The sequence below is a fragment of the Rhinichthys klamathensis genome, unplaced genomic scaffold (genome assembly GCF_029890125.1).
Source record: "Rhinichthys klamathensis goyatoka isolate OS25496 unplaced genomic scaffold, OSU_Roscu_1.1 h1tg000787l_1, whole genome shotgun sequence".
Taxonomy (NCBI): Eukaryota; Metazoa; Chordata; class Actinopteri; order Cypriniformes; family Leuciscidae; genus Rhinichthys; species Rhinichthys klamathensis.
The window spans coordinates 240,199-255,978 of NW_026607184.1; the positions used below are offsets into that span (position 1 = coordinate 240,199).

Genomic DNA, 15,780 nt, shown 5'->3' on the forward strand with positions numbered 1-15,780 from the left:
TACGCCAGAACTCAACAGGGAGTCGCTCTCCATCAGCTTTTGCGTCGCCATTTCTGAAGTTTTCAGATTTTTCTGTCCCCTATTCGATGGTGAAAGATTCTGTTAGTTCCTGGAATCTCGTGGAAGTCCTTACAGCACAATCGTACAGGCCTTGTGCGTTAACAAAGTTTTTGGTTTAGAAGTGTGAGTCGAAAAAAGTGTAGTTTGCGTCTGACAAACAAGAAGGTTGAAGCGGGGTTTTGACAGTCCATGTAACAACCAGACAATGTTCCTTCGACTTTTGATCAATGTTGCAGTAGCACAGCAGTCCGCGACTATTAGAGCTAGAGCCAGGGGTTGTGTGCGATAACTCAGGCTGGGCTCTGTGTAGAGTTTATCAGGACAACTGATAGTGCTCAGCCCACCCCCGTAGGAGGAGTTGTATAGGGGTGTCATCGTCATGACGTCGTAAACCGCTACGTAGGATTAAAGCCTCATTGAATCATAAGTAAAGTCATGGAGAAGTTATGCATATGCCGCCAGAGAGATGTCCACTTACCGCCCCAAAATATTAATTATAGTAATAAACTAGGATAATATACTATTTAAATGAATGCATATCAAGTGTTGTATACAAGCAAAGAGATGCCGAGAAAACCAAGAGTTTGCTAGCATCACGGCTAAATGTAGGAAACATTGTTTTCCTGACAAAGACAAATATTTTCTCTTGATCCAGTAATGATATTTTCATTAAAGATTAAGAGGTTAAAAAGGGGGGATGAATTGTTTGCAACAAGTTCTGTAAAAAGCATTTAGAAAGCAAGGCTTTAAGTTAACTTTACCAAATACTAAGTTCAGTTATAGAACTTTAACGCATTGAGTTTAAATTAAAACGCGATATCAATATCGCGTAAAACACGTCATTACCGAATTGAGGGTTGTTTAATAATTATCAAGCACCAGCTGATTAAAGTGTTTCTTCAAACAAAGCGAGGAAAGTAATTTTCTGATCAATCATCATAGCCACACGGAAGCTATCCCCAGATTTTGAGGGTCACTTAGAGAAAGATGTATTTGTATTTTTAAAAACATAGATAGATCTATGACCTACATAGATGTTTTACACGAAAAAAATATTTCAGAGATCCTTGTGCAGTATTCTATATTCGCATTCGCATAAAGGGTTAAAATATAAAATTTAAGAGATATTTAAAAACTAGGATGGTATAAAATTACACTGTGGTTTAAACCATCATTTTATTAAATCAAGCCAATTCATGCAAATACTGTCGTATATGAAAAAAGAGAAGGCCTAGAGTTCACTAACATTACAGCTAACCGTAGGAAACGGATATCCATGGGTGTAAAGAAAACATCGTACAAAATACGAAAAGTGTTACGATAGTGTTGTTAAAAATTAAACCGTGGTAAACAATTTAAGAACACTAGCGGTTCAATAACAATGTTCAATATAAACAAGAATCCGACTCTAATGCGACTGAGCGTGTTTCACATATAATTTATATAACAATTGATATTTACAATATGTTAAAACATTTTTGATGATGAGGCCACAAAACTGCGTACTTTTCATAAAAAGAAGAACGATTATTAAGACATAAAACACAACGTCTGTTTTCCTAAAAGACCCCTGCCTAAAACTCTTGTGTCAAAGTATCGGTGTAGATGGATTAAAAAAAATGAATCATCCCGCCTTTCAACGGTAATTCATTAGCTTAACCGTTGTTTAGCGACATACACAACATAACGATGTATCTATGACTGTGCTGTGAAATGGGCAATAGGTAGACGAGTTTGAAGTATAATAGGTTTAAATTTATAGGTAACAGAAAAACAGAATACTCATCTTTCATGTCGATGTTTCGTAGACATAGCTGAAAGATGTTCTAAAATAAATATCTCATGTAGAAATATCTGTTCATGTTTTTCATAAATTCCTATGTTTGACCACGTTCGTAGACTATAGTTTTTGAAACTGTACAAAAAGAAACATGATGTCAATTACAAACTTTCAAAACTGCTCACGAATCGCTTTTCTGTATGGCTCATGTTGTATGTACGTTTTAGCAAGTTGATCACTAGCATTTACTTTTGTGCAATTTTAATTTTAAACACCGAACTTTGTTTAACAGTCTTAATGAATACGCCTCTCTCAGTGCAATAGTCATATGTGATTCTGTTGGAATAGTTTACGTGTAAAACAGCATGTACTTGCTTTTCGTGTTAATAGTTACTTATAAGTAAGTAACTCAAGTAATACTTGCTTATATTAACAGCATGTTAATACTTTGTGTGATGCCACATCGTAGATAGAGGGAAAGTTGCAATTTAGTCAAACAGAAATACATCAGAGTACAAACACTAATTAATCTGGGGGAAATGAATGGTCATTTATTCCTATAAACAATGAATGTTGACGGCTCTCAAAGAAAAGTCACACCTAAAACAGACACACATTCAAAATGTGAACCAGTGTCGTCTGGTATCTGAATAGTAATAGTAATAAAACCATAATTTGTGAACTTTTGTGTATGTATTATTATAAACGGTGCTTTTCTTAGTGATTTGGTCTTTTGAATTCATGTATAAAGATTATGTTTTACAGTTAGACCATAGTCTTTACAAGAGTGTGAAACTTTGCATCACTACGGTGTGACAAAATATGTTGGCGTGTAAAAATACATCCAAACATTTAAGCACAACTATTTACACACATACTAAGCAGAATAATATCTAACTGTAGCTTGTGAACATTCCATTATCTGTTTATTTGGGGTCAGAGAACAATTTTTGAAAAAATTTGTGCTGGATGTAAAAAAAATAAAGGTATTAGTTAATAACAAAAACTTTAAATCAGCACGAAACCCTAATATTAATAAATAAAATAGTTTGATAATGACTTCCATAATATTTTCTTTTAGTAAAAAGCTATGCCCGAATCACCCAACACAAAGTTTTGCGTTTGTGGGTGAGACCGAGCAAAGATTACACCAATATTAGCTTTCTCAAACATTGCATGGTTGAGCTATGCCTGAAACTTAGTAGGCTAATCAACAGGCATTTCTGTAGGTTTGTCAAAAGAAAAATCATCTGGTTTAGTTGCATTTTAAAACACTGCTTTTTCTTAAAAACATTGTGTCAGACGTATTTGGTAGCATGATTATCTTGTTTAATCGTGTATTAAGTACATATTTATCAGGCTGATATTTGTAGACAGTAAATTTATAAAAGAAAAAAGAATCAGCTAATGGCCTTGTGTCAGAACACAACAGGTATATGTTTGGTTTTTTATTCTAACTTTATAAGCTAGATTAATCTTTGAAAAGGACAATACAGTATTTGATTTTTGCCGGAAAATCTGAAAAACCACCTTACGTTTGATTGATTGATTGAACTTTATTGTCCAGTCTGTTTTCACAGAGTGGAAATTTTTCTTTGACATTGTACCATAAGACACATCACATATCAACAACACAAATACAAAAAATAATATAGTTAAACAGTTGCTCTATTGTTTCAATTAAAACACTGTACGATGTAAGATAATCACTGCCATAGGAAGAAACGATCTTTTGTAAAGATTTTTTCTAGCCAAGGGAATTTTTAGTCTACGTCTGAGTTGAACTGTTTGGTGTTTTGCGGCACATATTTCTTTTGCAAAAAACTTTGCATCAGACATATCATATATCATATTTTTTACTTTATACTTGCTAGGAAATGAATTGAAATTGAACCTTTGTATAAATAAGAAAAGTATATTTTAAAAGAAGTTTAAAGGAAAAAAGTACCAATTAATGACATTGTGTCAGAACACGGCAAAAATGAAGAAGCGCTTTTACATTTTTGTTCAAACTTTAAAGTAAGATTACCCTTTGAAAAGTGTAATACAAATCGTATAAAGTATTTGATTTTGGGTGGACCGTTGTGTCATTAAACTTAATCTTTGGTTTTAAGGGGAATTAAATACATTTTAAAAGTATTTTTATAGCTCAATGGCTTTATTCATAAATATGACCTCATTGGTGTAAAATTAGCTCTGCCAATGTTCTGACGGGTAAGTCCATGGAGCCCTTCATGTCGTTCCGCCATCTTGAAAAACTATAATAGCGGAGAGGGACAAAAAGCACTAGGCTACCTCAACGCGTTTCTACAACACGTTTTCGTTTAGAGCCGGCTGACTGAAACCATCTGAAACGGACACAAGAAGGTCAGTCAGAGGCGCTTGTCACTCCCCCGGCAAATTTGAAAGATTGCACGGCACTTCATAATGCAATCCTCGTAGCCATGATAAAGCTTAAAAAATTAATTTAAAGTGAAACGTGTCCGGCAAATTCAAAACGACGGTAAATATCGGGATAGCTTTTCCCAGGTGGATAGAGCTAATGAAGGAGAAAGACTTTGAAAGGGACACTGAAGTCCTGCTTTCTCGTCGACAGTTAAGTCAGTGTTATGGTCTAAATTACAACCTTTTTCATTCCGTGGTTGTGTAATTCATTATATAGGCAACATAACGGTAGAACGTGTATAGTTAAACTCGATGAAGCGCAATTGGACGACATGTCGTAGCTTCTTGGCACATAGCGGTTACCATAGTTGCAACATGCATTTGAAAAAGCGAAGCGCTAGAGAGCACTATGCGTTTGAATGCAAAATACAATTTCACCGCTAGATGGGGAAATTCCTACACAGCGTACCTTTTAAGGACTAAGCTATGGGGTATTTAACAAAAAGCCTACAAAAATGGAGGAGGTCAAAGGGGCATGTTTCCTGCTATAGTATCATCAGCTCTCCCCAAAGTCTGTTCATGTGGCCTGTCGCATCAACAAATGCTAACATTTTAAACTTCTACATATATTTTGAGTAGATAACCGATAGTATATTCTCAGTGAAGGGTTTCACCCTGTGTGCTTCCACAATGAATAAGGATAGTTTGAGAGATGCAAGAAAAGTAAATATGATATATATTATACGTACAATAGGTCGTAGCTACCGCAGAAAAAGTAAGAACATGCTTTGAATTAAGACGAGTAAAATTAAATATTCGCTCAAGACAAACTTATGCTGCGTCATGGAGCACAGAGGCACATTGCGTCGCTGAAAATGTGTGGTGATTTTCTAAATGATACAACTTAATCTAAATAAGAGCAATGTAGAGTCCTGGGATTTCTTTTAAAACAAAAACATTGTGACAAACTTTGACAACATGTTTAAACATGTACAAAAAAAAACTATTTGAAATGAGATCTAAGACTCCAAAGCACAGTTCTTGATTTATAACATTTTTGATTTTATTTTTGAACAAACGATGTTTAGTAAAAATAATACCTTCCTTAGGTTAAATTTATGCAAATCATTTATATCATACAGAAGTAGAGAAGTTGAATAGCTTGTAAGATAAATAGAAGATACGGTTTTAATAAAACTTTAAAGATTTGACTTAAACAGTCTTTTAATTTTAAAAGATCTAATTTAAACTTTTAAGATTATGCTTTTAAACGAGTTTAATATGAATAAACCTCTGAAAAGCAGACTAGCATTGCATATGCTGGGGCATTGTGACCCCAGAGGCTCATCTGGACTGTCACTCCTCTCGTCTCTGTGAGGGTGTGAAGCTTCATCTCACCCTGTAGTTTATCCCTGAAGGATCTGGGTGGGTTTTTGTTTATGACATCTAAAACTAATTGTTAGTTTCTACTACTTCTTCAGTTCTATGAAAATGTAAGGAGTTTTTATATTTTATATTTATATATATAATTTTTATATAGGCTATATTAATTTAGCTAAAACTAAGGTTAAATAGTTTGAATAAATTTGTCATTATACATTGAGTTATATACTTTATTTGATTTTATGGAACCAACTTAGTGCAAAACAGTATGTAAAAAACAATGTAAAAATGCAGTTTTCTGTGATGGTCGTGTTTAGGTGTACGGGGTAGAATATACTGTTACAGTTCAAAAATCATTATGGCTATATTAATAACAATTATACTTTAGGTCGCCATTAAACAAACTCATTACAGTAATCTTGTGAAAGATACGAATGTATTAAAACTATAAAGATTTAATTTAAACAATCTTTTCATTTTTAAAAGATCATGTTTAAACTTTTACGATTATGCTTTGAAATAAATTTAGTACGAACAAAACTTTGGCTCTGGAAAGGCTTTAGCAGACTAACATTACATGATGCACAGAGGCTCATCTGCTCTGTCACCCTATATCCTAAAGCTAACATTATTGTAAAGTAACGTATTTCTCTGAAGATGTGCTGGGGATCGGAAGGAGCTTATAAGCATGCTATCAATGCAGCATTCTCATTACAGATAGGCCTATGTGAGGATTTTCTCACAGATACTACTTGAGGAATTATTAAACATTTCACATAATGTGTGTGATAAGTTGTGAGAGCCACAAATTTCAAAGTTCTTTACATGCAGCCTGATAAATAAAAAAATATAGTCAAGTTTTCGCCAGAGACCATCGATATAGCATATTGGTTTTTATGAATTTAATTAAAATCATATTTTTAAAAAGGTCTATTTCAAACTTTTAATGCTTATACACTATGAAAATAAATTTAGCAAAACATTCACAGTCTCATTCTGATCACTGAACACACCCCTCTGACTGTCAAACGCTGGTGTGAGAAAGAGAGAAATAATCTGGGGGTTCTTTTCAACTTTAAATGGTCAATATGGACATCTATGTGCTAGGAGCTACTTCAACCCTGGTAAAAATGTAAGATGATTTTATTTTTATCTAACATAATTGCTACAGTAAATTTGTAAATTTTTTATTTTTAAATAAACAGAATGCTTTTCAACTTCAGTAATTTAGTAAGATTTTAAATGAACAACATGCTTTTCAACTTTAGTTAAATTAGTAAACTATTTATTTTATATATGATATATTTTAATTTATACACTTTTAAAGGAACAGAATGCTTTTCAACTGTTGTGTAAGATATTTCTCAATGTGCTCAGGAACGTGTCACAAAAACAGATACCAGCCCAGCCACACGCTGGTGTGACAGAGAGAAAAGACTTCAAGGGAAAACACTTGTGGGTTTTTTTCAACCATGGAAGATGATTTTATTTTTGTTTAATTTATATACTTTTAATTGAACAGCATGGTTTTTCAACTTGAGTCAGTGTCAAATATTTGCGAATGACTAAATGTAAATTTTATAACCATTTCATTTAAATTTAAATGAACAACATGCTTTTTCAACTTCTGTGTGAGATAAAACTTCCAGCAATGTGGAGGGAGGGGAATTCCTGCTTTGACACACACACACACACACACACGCACACACACACACACACACACGCTCCCTATGTTTTTTGAGACAGTGCAAGGTCATTCATACATTTTTAACTGTTTGCAATTTTTTTGTGGCTTCATTTTATTTAAACTTTTTGTGTGAGATTTTATTTTATATTCTTTTAAAGAACAGAATACTTGTGACTGATAAACTTTTACAGTTTTTTCTTATCACTTTCTCTCACACACACACACACACACCTGCTATGATAAGCTTAGGCATAGCGAGGGGATGCGCTGAAAAAATAACTATCACATCACTTTGTAACTGTAACATCAAAGGCCAATACATCTCAAACTAACTTCAAACGATTAAACAAACTGTCATCATCCATCATTTTGACAGAAAGTTTAACAGGAAGGGGCGGAACTAGGTCAAAGGTAACCGGAAGGGGCGGAACTAGGTCAAAGGTAACAGGAAGGGGAGGAACCGGAAGGGGCGGGGGAATAATCAAAGGATAGCCACGCCCACCTGTCAATCAATCATTTTGACAGGTGGTGTATGGTATTACTACTCATACCTCAGTTTTAATCGGCACTATTTTCTATCCATTTCTATCAATCCGCGCTGCTGTCAACGTCAACAGTGCGCACATTCAGATCAGCTGTTCCATAGTGTTTACACAATCGATTGACAACGACGTAAAAAGTATTAAATTAACAATGGTGCGAACTTGTAAATTCCCAGGCTGTGACCACAAGGATGTGCCGGGATCAAAGTTCAGATTCCATCGTTTTCCTGTTTCGAATATAACTGAGACAGCTTAATTAACGAGCATAATCTCCATCTGCTGTTAGTCGACCTCACCAGCAGGGGGTGCAAGCGCGTGTTGTTGATTTGGCTGGTTGCCATCGGCAACTCTGCGGGAGCTAAAATATCCTAAATAAAGGATTTTCGTGTGTGTAGCAATAGTATCCAGCTGCAGACCCGCAGCACCACCAGTTTCAGAACCCCAGCGCCAGAACCGGAAGTAAGGGGCGGAGCTTAGGTTCTAACACCAGCGCCAGGACCGGAAGTGAGGGGCGGAGCTTACGTTCTAAACCGAGTAACGCCACCTAACGTTTTGGTGCGTGATTTGCTTAGACACGAAACTTTATTTTTACACACGAAACGTCATACTTTATACGTATTATAATGATACATTAAAGTATAGTACAATAAGCATTTTAAAACATTGATTTTGTGTAATATAATTCTATATAGTTTAGGGATGTGCACGAATATTCGAATTTTCGAATATTCGATCTGTAATTATTATTCGAAAAATAAAATACTATTCGAATTTTACTACGTTGCTTTGCTGGCCGTAAATGCAGTGAATCCATGATAAATCCCAAGCACTAACTCGCAGTTATAATTACATGCACAGGGTGGCGCTGTGGAGTGTGTTAACAAGTTGTGTGTATTTGATCACATAATGTTGTCGTCTGCCTCGCGAAGTTTGGAATTACTTGAAAATGATCTTAATAAATGGAATCACTTTTGATCAAATTAATTAATTAATCTGAGTTATAATATCATCACCACAATGAGAAATCACATGAAATCCAAAAAGTCGAATGAGGAAAGATAGCTGTCCATCACTGCATCACGACTGCAGGTAAGTGCAGCTGGACCCCGCGTGATCCGAAATGATAATTTATCTTATAGCAAAATGATTTTGAGACATATACTTCCTTTAAGTTTCGTTGAGGGAGACAGGTTTAAGAACAGAAAACGCAAAGTGCTGTTAGAAACTTAGAACACCGTTATCTTTGTGTCTCTGAAGCGTCTGTCAGCAAAGCGCCTTTTCTCACTCGAGCATAAATTGCTGGCGGCGCCCCTGCATGTGGATATTGTTTTTCTCAATATAAACGTGAAACAATATAAACACGATAATCATATGCTGACTCGAGTGTGTGTGTACGTTCTGTACGATATCTGGCGCAATCTGCTTTATTAGGCGTTTTTTCCCCGTTCGCGCTGCTTGAGCATGCTTTTATTAATGCTTTTGTTTTTTATATTTTTTGTTTAGACATAGGCCTACTGTTTAATGTTTTCAACTAAAAGAAAACTTTAACATATATTGTAAGCTTGTTGTGTATATTGCCTATTTGTAAGCTTGTTCAGAAATGGTGACAAAAACGTAAAAAAAAAAAAAAAAAAAAAAAAATAACGTCTTTTTCGTTAAACGTCATTTAAATAAACGAATATTCGAATTTTATGAGCCCGAATATGCGAATGCAATATTTGTGAAAAATGCCCATCCCTAATATAGTTATCCTTTCATGAGTGTTACTTCCTGATCATGATGGTAAAAAATAACCCTGCTGAAAAAAACAATAGAAACCATTACAGAATTCCTAATGGTTTCCACTACAAAACCATTACAAACCACCAGCCGTTAACCATTAAAACCATTACCAAGTGGAGTCCATTACGTCGTGTGTTTTGGGCCATATTCCATTAGGATTTATTGGTTTTAAGGGTTTCCATTACAAATTTGTATTGGGTCTGTATTTTAATGGTTTCCATTACAGTTTTGTATTGGTTCTGATGGTTTCATTACAAATTTGTATTGGTCTTGAATTGCACATATTTAATGGTTTCCATTACAGTTTTGTATTGGTTCTGATGGTTTCAATACACATTTCTATTGGTCTTGATTTGCACATATTTAATGGTTTCCATTACAGTTTTGTATTGGTTCTGATGGTTTCAATACAAATTTCTATTGGTCTTGATTTGCACATATTTAATGGTTTCCATTACAGTTTTGTATTGGTTCTGATGGTTTCATTACAAATTTGTATTGGTCTTGATTTGCACATATTTAATGGTTTCCATTACAGTTTTGTATTGGTTAAGATTTGTAGGTTTAATGCTTTTAGCTGTTAATAATTAGGACATTAATTACAGATTTTAATAAATTAATTTGAATTATAACTACTATTATACACAATTGATATAAACTTCACACCAACTTTTCAATAGCTTACAGCTCAGGTTTTGTTTTGCAAAGAATGAAGAACTTGCACCTGAAATAAAAATTATAGTATTAAGACCTGCTTTTTTACTCAACCCAGCTGGAAATAAACATCTGACACAAAACATTAATATTACATTTTTATTATTTGATTAATTTATTCTTTTACATTGTGTGGCTTCACTTGGGCTGACTGATTAGACCTGCAAAAAGAAGGAGAATTCATTAGGACAATGTACCTCTTAAACCACATTACCAGTACATAAGATTATCCATACATTATATATTTAAATATATTCATCCAACATGTTTGGGCATACTTTGATACCCATTTTTCTGTGGGTATCATGACTCCATGTCCTAGATCCTGAAAAAAACAAAAAAAACATTAATATGTAGAATAAGACCATTTTAGCTAATTAAAAAGTAGAGGTCGACCATTACATTGGTTTTACTGATTACTTGGCACCAATAGGTAGCAGTCATGCTTGGCAGAGTTACTTTAAAAAATGTATTCTGTTAGTTACAAATTACTTTAAAAAAAAAGTATTCAGTAACATAATCCAACTACCACAATATGAAAGTAATGTAATCTGGTTACTTTTGGATTACTAAAAAGGTCACGCATATATAAATAGTCAAGCAAGAAGAAATATTATATATAAAAAAAAATGCTTTTATTTATTAAGAATTTGGTCCAGTGAACAATATTTTGCAAAATATTAACTATTTAAGAAAATGTCATATAGCTGTAAGTAACTATGTTGTAGCTAAATGCTCAGTTATGAAACCAGAATTTACACAACAGAAATGTTTCTTCAACAGGAACCGAACTGCACTGACACCCTGCACATAAAATTGCAGCTGTTGTGAACTTTATTCTTCTAAAGTTTAGAACTCAGAAGAAAAAACCAGGAGAATTTTGGGATATCTTTCAGCAGGATTCTTTATTGAGAACACATTTACATTTACACTACCGTTCAAAAGTTTGGGGTCGGTATGATTTTAAATACTTTTAAAAGAATTCTCTTCTGCTAACCATGGCCGCTGTGATGGTACCACGAGCCGTCGCTCATTGATCGATCGTAGGCTTCTGGGAGGGATGTAGACTTGTAGTAGTGAGTGGAAGTAGGAGGGAGCTGAACCTGTGGTCAATCTGTAAGCAAGCGTCAAAGCCTTGAACTTGATGCGAGCAGCGAGTGGTAGCCAGTGCAGAGAGATGAATAGAGGAGTGACGTGGGCCCTTTTGGGCTCGTTGAAGACAAGACGAGCTGCAGCATTCTGGATCATTTGTAGAGGTTTAGTTGCACATGATGGAAGTCCAGCCAGAAGAGCATTGCAGTAATCAAGCCTAGAAATGACCAGGGCCTGGACGAGAAGTTGTGTTGCATGCTCAGTTAGGAAAGGCCTGATCTTACTGATGTTGTGCATAGCAAACCTGCATGATCGAGCTGTCTTTGTAATGTGGTCTGTGAAGGTCAGCTGATCATCAAAGATTACTCCAAGATTTCTGACCGACCTTGATGGGGTGATTGAAGAAGAATCTAGCTGGATAGTGAGGTCGTGCTGTAGAGACTGATTGGCAGGGAGGACGAGAAGCTCAGTCTTTGCCAGGTTGAGCTGCAGGTGATGTTCCTTCATCCATGCCGAGATGTCCGCCAGACAGCTTGAGATCCGTACAGCTACTGTGGGATCATCTGGTTGAAATGAGAGGTAGAGCTGGGTGTCATCAGCATAGCAATGGTAAGAGAAACCATGTGCCTGTATGATTAGGGTTGGGTATCGTTTGGGTTTTATCCGATACCAGTACCTACTCGGTATTTTTTAAACGGTTCCGGTGCTTAAACGGTTCTTAAATCGGTACTTAAGAAAATGAAACCGCACACACTTTATCAAAAAATAATACCCTTTAATTTACAGGGCCAAACTGGACACAATATTAACTTAAATCTTTAAACCATATAATTACAAGTAGCATATGGTAATAATAAAACCAATATAAAATAAAAATTAATATTTACATAATATCAAATGAAACAATATTGTATCAAACAATGTAATAATACTGGAGATTAATAGAGATTACTAGCAGGCAGAGCTGCCAACTCTCACGCATTGACCGTGAGACTCACGCAAATGACCCTTTTCACACAGAAAAATCGCGGACAAAGAGGACACTGACACCGACAGACAAGACAGAGAAGGTTACTTTTGATATGGAACAAATCCACAGCTGTCAGATTCTGTCAATATTTTTACGAGATTCACACAATAAATAACGTTTTGGCTCTTTGAAATGTGACAGATCGCTGTAGCGCGTCAGTTCAAACGGCACGTGATACGGCAGCCTACAAATCCACTGCTTCTTAGCTACGCAGCGTTGAGTAAACCTATGAAAGAGAACATCTCTGGTTACTGGTGTAACATATCTCTCAAAAGGGAACGGGACGCCGCCAAGCTCCTCGCGCTGCCGACCAGCTTCCTTTTTCGGCAGAGAAATCAGAGGAGCAGATGGCGCGCGCGCGCCAACATATGACGACGTAAGTGCGTCGATGCGGCGCCCGCGCCATCAGCCAATGAATTGGCTTGATTCTATATGGGATTCAGACTATCGGCACACCCAGAGGGCGTTCTGACACGTAATTTTACACGTGAAATGCAGCCAAACCTTGCGAGAAAGAGCGCGCATGCGAGGAAGAGGAAACTGTGCTCCAAACTGTGTAGCACACGCACGGCGGAGAGGGAGAGAGCGAGAGACCTTGTGTGTGTGTGTGTGTGCATAATGAAGTTAGGCACCGAAATCAGGCACCGAAATTTTCGTTCTTATTCGGTCTGGTTACTACCGTTTACGTCGGAACCGGTTCCCTATTGGCACCGAGTTTCGGTACCCAACCCTATGTATGATGGGTCCCAGTGATGTGGTGTAAATGGAGAAGAGGAGCGGTCCGAGAACTGAACCCTGAGGAACCCCTGTGGTCAGTTGATGTGCTTTGGATATCTCACATCTCCATGCGACCTTGAAGGACCTACCTGTGAGATAGGACTCAAACCAGTTGAGGGAGGTTCCAGTGATGCCCAGTGATGAGAGGGCGGTCAAGAGGATCTGATGATTCACAGTGTCGAAGGCAGCAGACAGGTCCAGTAGAATGAGAACTGATGATTTGGAAGCAGCTTTTGCGATCCGCAGGGCTTCCGTGACTGACAGCAATGCAGTCTCAGTTGAATGTCCTTTCTTGAAGCCAGATTGGTTGACATCCAGCTGGTTGTTCAGAGACAGGAAGGATGATACTTGGTTAAAAGCAACTCGTTCAAGTGTTTTCGCAATGACTGGTAGGAGAGAGACAGGTCTGTAGTTCTCTAGAAGTTATGTTTTCTAGAGAACTACAGCTGTTGATGCTGTGGTTCGTCCAAAATCTCTCTAATGTAAGTTTACATGGTATCTTATAGGCATTCGGTGGGCAGGAAGGGGCTGACCTTACAAAACCTTAGGGAAGACCACTACATCTAAAGACAATAGAGGCCATTACCCCTAATTGAGATAATGGTACCCCCCCCCCAAATGCCCAAAAATGCTGGAAAAGTGGGCAGAGCCTAGTGGAGAGGGGGCATGCATCTGAGACGTATCTCTCTGTAGGCAAGGGCATGGTTAGCTGGTACCCTCTGACGTCAGAGGGTACCACAACATCCAATAGGAAAATTCAACTGCAGTAGCCACTGTTCAACCTGAAGAGGGCAGCACTAAGACGTTTTTACACCATATTTTGTAAAATTGAAAAACTTTAAACTAGGGATGTCCCGATCCGATCACGCGATCGGAAATCGGGCCCGATCACGTGGTTTCAGACTCGATCGGAATCGGACGTTACCTCCCGATCAGGACTCGGATATATGTAAATTAGCCGTGTAACGGTACATGTATTCGTAATTATTGAACCGTTTCGGTACGAGCTGCTTCCGGTTCGGTACACATACAAACCGAACGATTCCTAGGACCATTTTTTCTGCAGACAAAATCCGCGCTGGCACGATCACCACAACGTTGCGCAACATCAAATGGCAAACGTAATGAAAGCGGAATGAAACTGCGCTACTCATCATATTGTGCTTAACGGACCATTTATCAGTTCGGACCAGCAACATCTGTGCAGCGCGAGATCAAGTGACACTGTGCTAAGAGATCCAGTGAAGAAAACATTTGAATTCGCCACTGAAGTAATAACATTGCTGCGAGATCTAGTGAGTTCGCATCAGAGACTATTCAAATTTCTAATTTTCTAATTGTCAAATAGAGCTATTTAATCATTTGGTGAAATAGTTTTTATTGAAATATTGCACTATATATATCAGAAAAAATTAAATATTGCAATATCAGTTTATTTCAATATCGTGCAGGTCTTTTACCGTGGGTCATTTTTAACCTTTAATATTACCTTATAATAATAAAACAAGTAAAATCATCACTGTAAATAACACATAATGTACCTGCTTCTTTTAAACAGTGTCACTTAAGCATGGAAACACTGAACTCACCTTTATGATTGCTGAATCTGCCCTGGAGCTCATCTGTGTCTTTCTCCTGAAGTGTAAACTGCATGTCCTCCTCCAGATCTTGATCTTCTCCTTCACTGACTCACTTCAGCCATCATCTCATGTGTCTGCTGTCATAGAAAAATGCCCTCAATAATCCTGACCATTGCATTTCTTTTGACATATTATTCAACAAGCTTAAACTTAAAGGAGTCATAATGTGCAATTTTCACTTTTCCATGAGAATCAATGTATGTTATGATTGACTAACGATTATACATTGGCCGGGATGCCGATATTCAAAAGTGAAGCGTTTGTTTACCCCAGGGTTCTTAAACTAGCCAACGTGCACGCGCACTCAAATACGAGATTTCAATTTCTCCCCCGACTTGACGTCAAGACGGGGCCGGATATACCATATATGGACACCGCAGAGGAGGCCCGCCCTGCCCCTCTCCCCATCATTTTCAGTCAAGAAAGATGCAGAAACGTAGTGCACACGTGAGTTGCTCTGTGGTTGACTGTCATAATCCACATTCTAATGTTTTTTCTTTACCCAAAACTGACCAAACTACAAGGGACAAGTGGATGAAATTTATTTTCAATGATGCTGTTCCAACAACCATCTCAACTTGCTCAACGTTAGGTGTCTGCGCTAAACATTTCACAAAAGAATCTTTTACAAATTTGGGGCAATATCAGGCGAAGTTGGCATCGAAGCTACGTTTGGAAAAAGGTGCCATTCCAACAATCAGGGACTTGCCTGAATTTGAAACGGTAAGACTGTGTTTTTATTACTATATTTTGTGTAAATAGCAGCTAACTACTAATGCGGTTAATGTATGTGATGTAAACACGGGGAATGGACTCTACGAATGCTAGCCACATCTTTCCACTTTAAACAGACTAGAAAATGATACAGCTATTATTTAATATAATCGTATACAATATAACAATGACAA

General features: G+C 36.8%; 1 long non-coding RNA gene across 1 annotated transcript; it reads right to left on the reverse strand.

Annotated features, from left to right (window-relative positions):
• Nucleotides 1-10,443: 10,443 nt before the first annotated feature.
• Nucleotides 10,444-14,971, reverse strand: LOC130077946 (uncharacterized). The gene is made up of 3 exons (XR_008805857.1): nt 14,822-14,971; nt 10,570-10,658; nt 10,444-10,494 (listed from the first exon to the last, which is right to left on the reverse strand). It is a non-coding gene; the product is annotated as an uncharacterized LOC130077946 (long non-coding RNA).
• Nucleotides 14,972-15,780: the final 809 nt, after the last annotated feature.